The following is an 11,204-nucleotide window of genomic DNA, read 5'->3' on the forward strand; positions in this document are numbered from 1 at the left end:
TACGAAGACCTAAATTATACCACAGCGACACCCCCACATGTAGATACGTGGGCACGCAAATACGCTTGTTTGCCATATGCTTTGACGTAAGAGTCACTGTAAGGTTAAGATTCGGCCCACCCCGTAATGGCGGACTACGAACGCCGGCGTTAACAGCGTTCCTTCCTGCTGCGAGTTTTCCCCGTTTCCTTGTAAGGCGCCTCCATCAGAGATCTGCGGAGTACAGTACGTGTGGCGAGAGTGCTGGGACAAGCGCCCAGAGCTGCCAGGAGCTAGGAGGCAAAAAGTTTGCAAAGACGTGACAAGTCAAGTGTCCGGAAGAGCCAGGAGTCTGGAGTTCGATCTGCACCAGCCCCGGGAACACGACTGAGTGAGTAATGGTGCTCCAGCTCTAAGTGCAGTCCAGAGCACCTTGAACCATTTGTTGTGAAAAACGATCCCTGATAGATAACTTGAGCCTTCTGGTAAAAAAAAACGCTTTCCATAGTTCTTGGCCCTGGATCTTTCACCTTCTCGCACTGAGTCGCATTGGTCCCGAAGATAAAAAGGACTATAACAATAACTATATAACGTTAGATATCGGCAAAGCATTGGGAGGGGAACGACCCTGGTTTCTAATTTCGCTTATCAGCAAAAAAATGGGTAAACCCCTAAAGAGCAGCAGTGGAACGGTCAAAAATGACAACGCAGCCCGTCAAAAAAAAAAAAAAACTCGCCTAGCTCAGGTGAAGGAAACAAGACTAACTGCTGGCCTGGCTCAAAAGGGAGATGTGCTTGCACCCACTCCATTCCAAGACAGCACCTTTGAGAGCACTGAAGAGGAGCTGGCCTTGTCAACGTCCTTAAAAACTAAGGAGCCTCATATGGAAGACGAGCTCGGGCAGCGTTGTGAGTCCGATAGAGCAGATATAGATGCTGATGGTCTCAATGATAAAACTAACCCTTCCAAACAATTTCCGTTATTTTTTAAAAAAGCAACTCTGCCACCTCCGGTCTCTAGCTCTAGTCCACCAATAAGGACTACAACCAAGGGCGATCAAGTGGACAGGAGCCAGATAATGGAACCACTTGGCAGTATACCCCCAAGACAGGAACTATCTCCTCAGAGCCATTTAGTAGTAGGGGGCAAAGATCTGGTCCCTGTTCAAGCACAAAGAAGAGACCAAAATTTAAATCATGTGCAAGAAAAAGATCAAAATTTAAATCAGGATACGAATACGCACAGGGGCCGTGAGACTCTAACTCCGACAGCTGCTGAAACATTAGATGGAGGCCCATTAATAGCATTGGCCTTACCACATCATGACTTTTTAGGGTCTGAAAGCCCATTCGAAGTACCAGTACCAGTACCAGTACCAGTACTAGTATCAGTACAAGGGGAGAGTACAACTCCTACTATGTCTCCCGAGTTTACTGAGTCTACTGTATCCCAGCTTAAGTCCATCATAAGCCTGGAGAAATGCGAGAAAAGTGACGTAAGGCAATTAGACATCAAAGACCTTCTCAATCTTATTTTAGAGGAAATTCGTGAGATGAAGAGGGCCCAGAAAATCGAAACTGCTATATTATACCAACGCCTGGGGAAAATCGAAGAGGTGATGCAGGGTTTCCCTATCAGACTCCAGGAGGCAGAAGCCAGAGTTTCGCTTCTTGAGGATCAGATGCTTTCTGTGTCCGAAGAAATGAACGCTGCCACAATTAAAGGGAGACATCTTGAAAACAAGATTGAGGATCTCGAAAATCATTCACGGAGATCAAATTTACGGATAGTCGGAGTTCCTGAGGGAATTGAAAAGTCACAGCCTCTGCAATGGGTGGAATCTTTTATTAAACAAACTGTTCTTCCGGAATTTGAAGGAGACCTCACAATTGCAAGGGCTCACCGTGTACCAGCACAACCTTTCCCGAACTGTCCAATTCCACGAACAATTTTGGTGAACTTTATGGACTTCCGAATAAAAGAAAGAATAATAACAAGAGCAATTCAGCAGAGGCAGTTTTCTTTAAATGCCACCACCAAGTGTCGTATCTTTTCTGACATGAGTGCCTCTGCTGCCCGCAAAAGAAAAGAATTTGTCAAGCTATTGCAGCTCTTTAAAACGTATGGTGCCCAAGCCTCAATCGCACAACAGTCCAAATTAAAAGTCCTTGTCAAGGGCAAGTTTTTCTTGTTCTCAGATCTGGATGAGGCCCAGGCATTATTAAAGGAAATCTCAAACGGAGTCTAAACTTAACTGAAAAAGCTGTTGACATCTACAATTCATAAGGTAGGGGTGGGGCGGGGGTGTAAAGTCAAGACACCCTAGGGTTCAGTAGGGGAGGGTGAAATGTGGTTAGCGGGGCCCGCAGGGGTCATTCCACATTCTAGGGAGGGGTCATTTTCTCTTTGGGGTGGGTGGGTGGGTGGGGTTGTGGGCGTTGAGGGTTCACTCATGGCAAAGGGGGAAAAAATAGAGCACGAGGTTTTTTGAACAAGGGTACGATTAGAATGTATATGGTAAGACAAGGTAGAGAATCGGTTATAAATAGACGGATAGATGGCTAGGGAGTTCAATAGATGCAAGATTCTATCAGCCAATGTAAACGGCATGCTGAATAAAAAAAAACATGGCGCCTTAATTAGATGGCTAGCTTCATTATGCCCTCAAATCCTTTTTCTTCAAGAAACCCACCTAAAGTCTAACTCCCCCAAGCTGTTTATACCCAGAACTTTCTCGAAAGCTTTCTTTGCATCCTCAGGTTTAACAGCGAGGGGTGTCGCAATTTATCTCTCAAATAAGCTTCCCTGGGAGGTTGTAGAAGTTCATAGAGATTTGAAGGGGAGATGGATTTGGGTTGCAGTAAAGCTTTATGGGAAGAGGCTTAACCTAATTAATTATTACGGTCCTATAGTCGACGATGAGGTTCCATTGATTCAAATATACACTTTATTATCTGGTGCCCCGGGGCAGATGATACTTGGAGGAGATTTTAATTTTATATTGGATCCAAGTAAAGATACGACAAATAAACAGAGGGGTCAATTAAAACCGGGCACCAAAAAAGCTCTGGAAACCATTATTAAGGGCTTCCAATTGATGGATGGCTGGAGGGAAAGGAACGCAGAGAGAGAATTTTTTACTTTTTATTCACATCGCTTTCACACCGCTTCTAGAATAGATTTTTTCCTTAGCTCCAGGTCCCTCCAGATCCTTGAAGCAGGCATAGGATGTAATCCTTTTTCTGACCACGCCTATATCAATCTGGAAATTAAAATTAATGGAGAAAATAGGGAACGACCCAGGTGGCAGCTGGACCGCTTTCTATTGCAGAATGAGGAATGGGTTAAAGATTTCAGGGTTTGGATTGGGGAATACTTCCGGATCAACGAAAATACTGCTTCCCCCTTCTCTGTTTGGGGTGGTTTTAAAACGACAGCCCGGGGTTTAATAATAGCCTTCACTACTGCCCAATATAAGGACCGAAGGGATAAGATAGCTCAATTACAGCAAGAACTCGAGCGGGAGTATGCCCTTCAACTGCAGTCTCTTCCCAACAAATATGACCAGGCAAAAATGGCATTGAAAGACTTCTTTACCATCGAAGAGGTTTGCAACTCCCAATTATTTCAACAGAGGGTCTATGAGGAGAGCCAGTTGACCGGCAGACTCCTGGCAAATTCTATAAGAAAGAAACAGGAATCAGCCTCAATAATACAAATATTAGATCCCTCTACTGGTCTGGAAGTATTCGACAGCTCTAGAATTGCCCAACTTTTCTTGGATCATTATGCCCGGTTATACTCCACCGAATATAAAATACAGAATAACTTAATTGAAGAGTATTTCTCCACTTTAGATCTCCCTCAGCTATCGTCGGAGCGGGTTCTTAATTTAAAAAGTCAAGTTGAGGTAGGCGAAATTTTAGCAGCTATTAAATCAACTGCGGGATCAAAAGCATGTGGGCAAGATGGCTTTCCAATCGAGTTTTTTAAAGTTTTTTCAGAGGAACTTGTTGTCCCTCTGAGAAACTTGTTTAATTTTATAAGAGAAGGATGCCAGGTCCCGTGCGAATTCAAAGAAGCGATTATAATCTCATTCGTTAAAAAAGACAAAAATCCCAACGACATGAATTCATATCGGCCCATAAGTCTTTTAAATTCCGATTATAAATTATTGATGAAGGTATGGGCCGATCGCTTGCTACCAGCTGCTCAGGAGGTCATTCATAGAGATCAAACGGGTTTTATTGCGGGTAGATCAATGGCTGCCAATACCCAATTCTTAATACAAGCTTTAGAGTATATTAATATAAATCGCATTCCTGCAAGTATCGTAATGGTCGATGCAGAAAAAGCTTTCGACCTTGTAAATTGGAAAACCTTATTTATTACTTTGGATCAATTTGGTTTTCCGCCAAATTTTTGTAGGAATGCTAAATAATATCTATCAGGACGCTACAGCAAAGCTTGTAATAAATGCCACCTGCGCAGGAACGATACAAATTAAGCGTGGAACGAGACAAGGCTGTCCACTTTCTCCTCTACTTTTTACTTTTTTTATAGAACCCCTGGTTTTAAGAATTCGAAACAATGCTGCTATCCATCCCCCAATTCCTGATATGTCCAAACTTAAGTTATTTGCAGATGATATTATTTTATATCTGGCCCCTAATAGGACCATTTTCGAGGAGGTCTTGGGAGAATTCTCTCAGTTTGAAAGAATAGGTGGCTATAAAATCAATGCAAACAAAACTGAAGTTCTTGCCCTGAACACGGATATCGACGTATTTCCCAGTTCTTTAAAATCACAGGCATCCAGATCTGACCCCATAAGATATCTCGGGATCTATGTTTCCTCACAGTTTTCCCAAATATATGATCTAAATTATCTAAGAATGAAGATAAAAATAAAGAAATTATTTGATCAATGGTCATTGCTTCCATTATCGATAGTAGGGCGAGTATCATTGATTAAAATGTCGATACTTCCTCTTTTGATCTTTTTATTCTCTAATGTCCCTATTAAAATCAATCAGGTATTTTTTAGGGAAATAGATACGCTTTTCAGACAATTTATTTGGGAGAAGAAAGCCCCCAGAGTTAAATTGAACATCTTACAACTACCAATAGATCAGGGGGACTTGCGCTCCCACATATTAGATCATATTATGAAGCCGCCCTTCTTGATTTAGTATCTGGACTGTTAGGATCTTGCTCCTGTAGAGATACTTTTTTTATCGATAGAATGCTGCTAGAAATCGGTTCACCCACTCCAGTGTTTTTAAAAACTGCCAAGCTTCCTAAGAAAAGTCGATATAAAACTTTAAAGGACTCCCTTTTTAGACTTCAGGCAATTTTTAGGGACATGAATCTGACGGGTTTTCAATACCTCAAAATAAGAGAATGTGCCGGCCTCGGCCTCCAGATACAAGTCAGTCATATTAATGTATGGGAGAATTCCGGTTTAACCGAATTGAGACATTTCATAATACAGAATAGACCGATCTCCTGGCAGGAAATATTGGCCAGGATAGGGGCTCGTCGGAAACCGGCCTATTTTGAATATCTGCGGTTGGTCTCCTGGTTGAGAAGTAATGGAGGTATATCTGAATCTCCCAATCAATTGTCAACTGCCCTTTATGGAGCCAAACTACGAGGGATAGGCAACTGGTATAAGTTGATACACAAAAAAAAGCACCCTCCTTTGATACAGAACCATCTGGAAAAAATATTTCGGGAGACCGACTGCAGTGTTTCCGAAAGGGAGTGGGAGTGGATCTGCCACTCCGGTGGCAGAGCACTGCGTGCTGCCAATTATAAGAGGATGGCCTTTCTCTCAAGGTGGCTGGCCTATCTAACACCTTTCACTTTAAGTAAAAGGTTTCCTGACATAGAAGATAAGTGTTTTCGGTGCGCCAAACCTGGGGAAGGTGGTTGGCACCATATTTTTTTTGTATGTCCCGGTCTGAGGTCTTTTTGAGAAGCCTTTTTTATGGACATCGAGCGTGCAACCGGAAACACTATTCCGATTGCAGCCGAGACCGCACTATTTGGCTATTGCAAGGGAGACTTACAACTGTCTAACCCAGAAAGAGTTTTTATTTTTATTGCTAGCGCGGTAGCTCGTTCTTTAATTTTGCAAAATTGGAGATCTAATGAAGCCCCCTCCCATTTGAAATGGATTAATAAAAGGAAAAGGGTTAAAAAATTCGAGGAGGCCTATGCTAGGCGGGTAGGAGCAGTAAAAAAAATATGAGCGAAATTGGAAGTTTTTTGAAATACTGGAGAAGACTTAATAGTAAATGCAATTTTGGAATTGATATATTCAGTGGTCTTCTCCATTTTCGATTACCATTTGAAAGTGAATTTCCTTTTCAGTAATTATATTTCAAATACTGGAAGTGGTGAATCGTTCGGAATCAGCCTTCTATTGAGGTTGTTATGATATTGAACTCTTTTGATTATAATATTTTTGTAATTAGTTATGTCTCGCACCAGCACTTTAATGGTTTAGAGTACTGTATTTTTTTGCTATTTGTACTTGGCACATTGCACTTTCAATTCAAAGTGAATTACTGTCTTGATTGGTTTCATTTGGGAATGCACTCAGCACTTAATAGATCTTATACCACCGAAGTGGTGAATGGTCTTAATGTATATTTCTGTATCGATTTTTATCTGTTAATGAATGTTTTTCATTGCAATACTTTTGCTACTATTCATGCTTAGCACTCGCACTTTAGTGTTTTTTTTGCGTATATGTACTTTTGCTGTTTTGCACAAGGCACTCTGCACTTTTTATAAGTGTTTTCTTCTCTTTGAACTATTACATTTTAAAGCCATACCATATATGAAATGAATGCTAATTGTACCTTGTAATGCTTTTCTCTATCTACCCCTTGCTCTGCTTAATAAAAAAACAATAAAAAAAAAAAAGGTTAAGATTCCGCACAATGGGGTGATGCGTTAGTGGCAAGTAGACCAGGAGGGAGATGCCAGGAAAAAGCAGGAGTTGGTGTTCGATGTCAATCCACATGGGTGCATCCCCAGTAGCTGCCAATGCAAGGATAGGTATGACAGGTGAAAAACCATCTGCGGCAGGTGGGTGCCTGCTGCACCAGTGACACCGGTAGAATTGTTTCCTTTTTTTCCCACCCTGCTATGTGTTGGTGGTTAAAGAGGGGCATGAGAGCTTGGCCTACTCGCTTTAAACATTTACATGGACGTGCAACTGTGTCTCCAGTGTTGCTGAAGAGAAGGAAAATCAAACAAAGGCATGGCCAGACCGAGTGAGTATCTCAAAACTCAACTATCAAGTGGGAAATGCATTTCTTAGGGGAAAATACCCCAAACACCCCTCCTGAAGCTACGCTCCTGAGGAATGCAGCATGTGCACTTTTCCACTTGTTTAATTGTAACATATAAGTGCATTTTTAGTTGCTAGCTGGGTCTGGTGGCTCAGTGGACTAATGCATCCACTGCAGGGGCCTGTGTTCGACCGCAGGGTCACAGGTTCAAATCCCGGCGGGTCCACTCAGCCTTTCATCCATTTGTGGTCGATGAAATGAGTACCATTGAGTAGGGTAACAATATACATCTGTTATTTCAGCGCCAAGATGCCCCGTTGCTGGGATGAACATGCGCTTTACGAATACTTACTTTGATAGCTTTATTTCGGTCGGTGACCATAAAAGCACAGATAAAATATATCCATATACATAAAATACATAAATAATTCAGCATTTGAGATAAAAAGTTATTAAACAACAGTTATCAAAGTAGCAGCAATAAACAATTCCAATTCCAATCTTTGTTTCGGCCAGTGGGCCATAAAAAATACACAATACACATATACAATCACAGATAAAAAATTATTATTATTTTTTTTTTTTAAGAGGGACCCAACGCCTTTAGAATACGGTTGCGCGTATGCCAAACATTGGTAAGAAATTTTGTTAGTGCGAGGACAGTTGGGCCAGAGACATCAGATTTTAAAATCCTATACATTGGTGCATATTCCCTGCAGCCCATATTCCTTATCAGCGGGAGGAGCCAGTATTTTCGTGCTACCTTGTAGGCTGGGCAGAAGAAAGCCACATGCAAGTCAGTTTCCTCCGTAGCATCACAAACCGGACACTGCTTTGTGGTGGGAGCCGATGACCAGGTGCTTGTAAAAGACCGGAAGGGCAGTGTGCCGTATCTCCATTGGAGAAACAGCTTCCGGGCCAGTACAGGGGAGATAGGATCCAATACCTTCTCAAACCTATAGAGATCCTTGCTTTGCAGAAACACGGAGGATAAGGACCCTTCTGCCTGGGTGGCTTGGGCCCTGGCTAATTTGTGTTCGTGATATACATTAGCCAGGGACATTTTGGAGATGTTTAGTGCGGCTTTCGCTGGCTCAGTCCATAAATCAGGGAGCCCTATTTCCATGCAAATGGCTAGGATGTTTTTGACCCAAGGGATATTGAGCACTTTTGGGTGATTCAGAAGTTCGACTAGTTCCGCCCGATATTCTGCAAGATCATTGCTACTCCACAGCCTACGCCAGAAGGCTATGGGTCTCAGGCTTATTTCATCAGCTAACGGTCGTAAACCCAAATCAAGCCTCAGGGGGAGGAGCGGGGTGCTGGGCGGGAGTCCGGCTATCTGTCTTATAAACTTATTTTCCGTTAGTGACAGACTCCGGCAAGGCGTGTGACCCCATAGGTCCGCCCCATACATTATCGCTCCCCTAGCCTGGGCCTTATATATCTGGATTAGTGCCCCCAATGGACGATATGATGAACCAGTCATCATCCGGGCGATACCCCCAGTGGTTTGTATGAGTTTGAGGTTAGCCCTACTCTGATGAGATCCCCAAGTCATGGTTTCGTTGAGAGTCACACCAAGGTATTCAAAGGTGGCTACTCTCTCGAGCCGTACAGCTCCCAATTGCGGATTTGGCCGCAATTTTTGGCTCGGATTCAAAACCATGAATTTGGTTTTTGCCGCATTAATTTCCAGCCCCCTATCAGTACAGAAGGCCACGAAGGAATCAAGGATCCTCTGTATACCCATAGGGGTCTTGGATAGCAGCAGGGTGTCGTCCGCGAACATAATTGCGGGCACCCCGCTGCCATTTAATTTGGGGGCGTCAGTATAGTCAGTGGCATTCAGATGGGCGATTACCCCGTTGACGAAGAGGCAAAACAGGGTCGGTGCCAGCACACAACCCTGTCTTACCCCCCGGCCAACGGGGAATCTATCGGTCAGTTCCCCCGCCCTCCCGCACCTCACTCGGACGTAATTATTGTGGTGCAGCCTCTGTAAGATCAATAGGATGTCCGGGGGAACACCCATCTCTGCCAGGACGCTCCAAAGTTTCCCCCTGGGCACCAGATCGAAGGCGGCCCGTAAGTCCACGAAGATTGTGTACAGACTACCGCCCTCGAATTTTGCTGTCCTCCAATAGATTAGGTTCAATCTGAAAACCTGGTCCACTGTGGATACCCCCTTCCTAAATCCCGCCTGGTAGGGACTAAGGGCACCCACCTCCTCCATCCAGTCCTGGAGCCTATTCAGCAACACCCTACCAAACAGTTTCTGTGCCACGTCTATTAAACTGATTGGTCTGTAGTTGGCTGGGAGGAGAGGCGAGCCCTTTTTAAAGATGGGGACCACCTCTGCCCCCAGCCAAGTACTAGGGATTTCCATGCCACCAAGAACTCCATTAAAAAGGGCGGTAAGGTAAGGGGCCCAAACAGTGGGCTCCTGTTTAAACATATCCCCTGGTAAACCATCCAGTCCCGGCGCCTTTCCAGAAGCCAGTCCTGAGATGGCAGCGGTGACCTCGCCCAGCGTTATTGGCTCCCCTTCACAGTCCGGCCAGCCCACCTCAACAACAGCAGGAGATTCTCCCGGCTCAGAACTGTATAGGGTCTGGAAGTGAGCCTGCCACACCCCTGGGGCAATGTTGGGCTCTAGTGCCGATTGTAAATTCCCCGACCCCCCGTTCACTATCCTCCAAAACAGACGTTGGTTTTGGGCCGCTAGGGCCTTGGTGAGTTCTTCCCACTGATTTTCCTCCAATTCTGCCTTAGCGTGGGCAATAAGTTTCTTGTAAGCTCGCCTGCTTTGTTTAAGGCTGTCCCCCCCTAAGCCCTCCTTGATTAGTCTAAGGAGTTCTGTTTTTGCCCTTCTGCATGCTAGGTTATACCATGATGTTTTGCCTTGCCGCCCCCCTTTTAGTTTTCGTGAACTGCAGGTGAAATGAGGTGCCGCAGCTTTTATGAGGTCCTCATGAGCCTTGTGCAGTTTGCTCTGGGAGTCTTTGTTGTTTGCCTCGGTGTCCAAGCTCCCCACAGTTTCCAAGATGGGGATTATCCCATCATAGAGCATGGGGAGTTTATTCTTGCTTGTAGCCAGGTGCTCCCACCTGATCCTCCTGCTGTTGTCAAGGAGGAGCGCAGGGTTGTTCCCTTCCGCGTTAGTCACGAGAGCTTGGGGGCCAGGGTGAACAAGGTCAAGCTGAAGTGCGTTATGGTCACTATCGGTCCTTTCCATTACCCTAAAATCCTGGATTGTCGGCCACTTCACTATTTGGGCCAGGACATAGTCCAGACGGGACTCTCTTCCCGGTCTGTTGTAGGTGGTTTTACTGGGTATGTCGGATTTCATTCGCCCATTACAAGCTCTGATTCCGAACTTTAGGGTGAGGGCTGTAATTTGTAGTGCTAGTGGGGTCCAAGCCTTCGGAGATGGAGCTTCCACTAAAGGCACTGCCCATCTGGCCTCTTCTTCCGATGATAACCCGTCCAGGAGGCCAGGGAGTGGCTCAAAATGAGAATTAAAATCCCCTCCCACTACATAGAATGAATCACTCGGTAGGTCAGATATAAAGTTGGAGAGGTCATCTGTGGTCGGTGATTCCTTTGCAATTCCCGTTGGCCTAGAATAAATGTTGATAAACACAAGTTTAGCTTGGTTGGGCCATGATAATGAAACCGCAAGGATATCTTCAGAGTTAGCCGACAACCGCGTTGCCACACAGCCCAGATGAGATGCGACCCAGGTCGTAAGCCCTCCTGACGGACGACCTTTGCCTTCCCACCTCGCTGGAATGAAGAATGACATGTAGCCTTGGTGACCATAGTCCTCTCTGGCCCAGGTTTCCTGGAACATACATACGTCTCCAGTCTCGATATAATTTGCCCAGTCCGGGTCACCCAGTTTATTAGCCAAT

This window comes from Triturus cristatus, chromosome 8 (assembly GCF_964204655.1).
Source record: "Triturus cristatus chromosome 8, aTriCri1.1, whole genome shotgun sequence".
Classification (NCBI taxonomy): domain Eukaryota; kingdom Metazoa; phylum Chordata; class Amphibia; order Caudata; family Salamandridae; genus Triturus; species Triturus cristatus.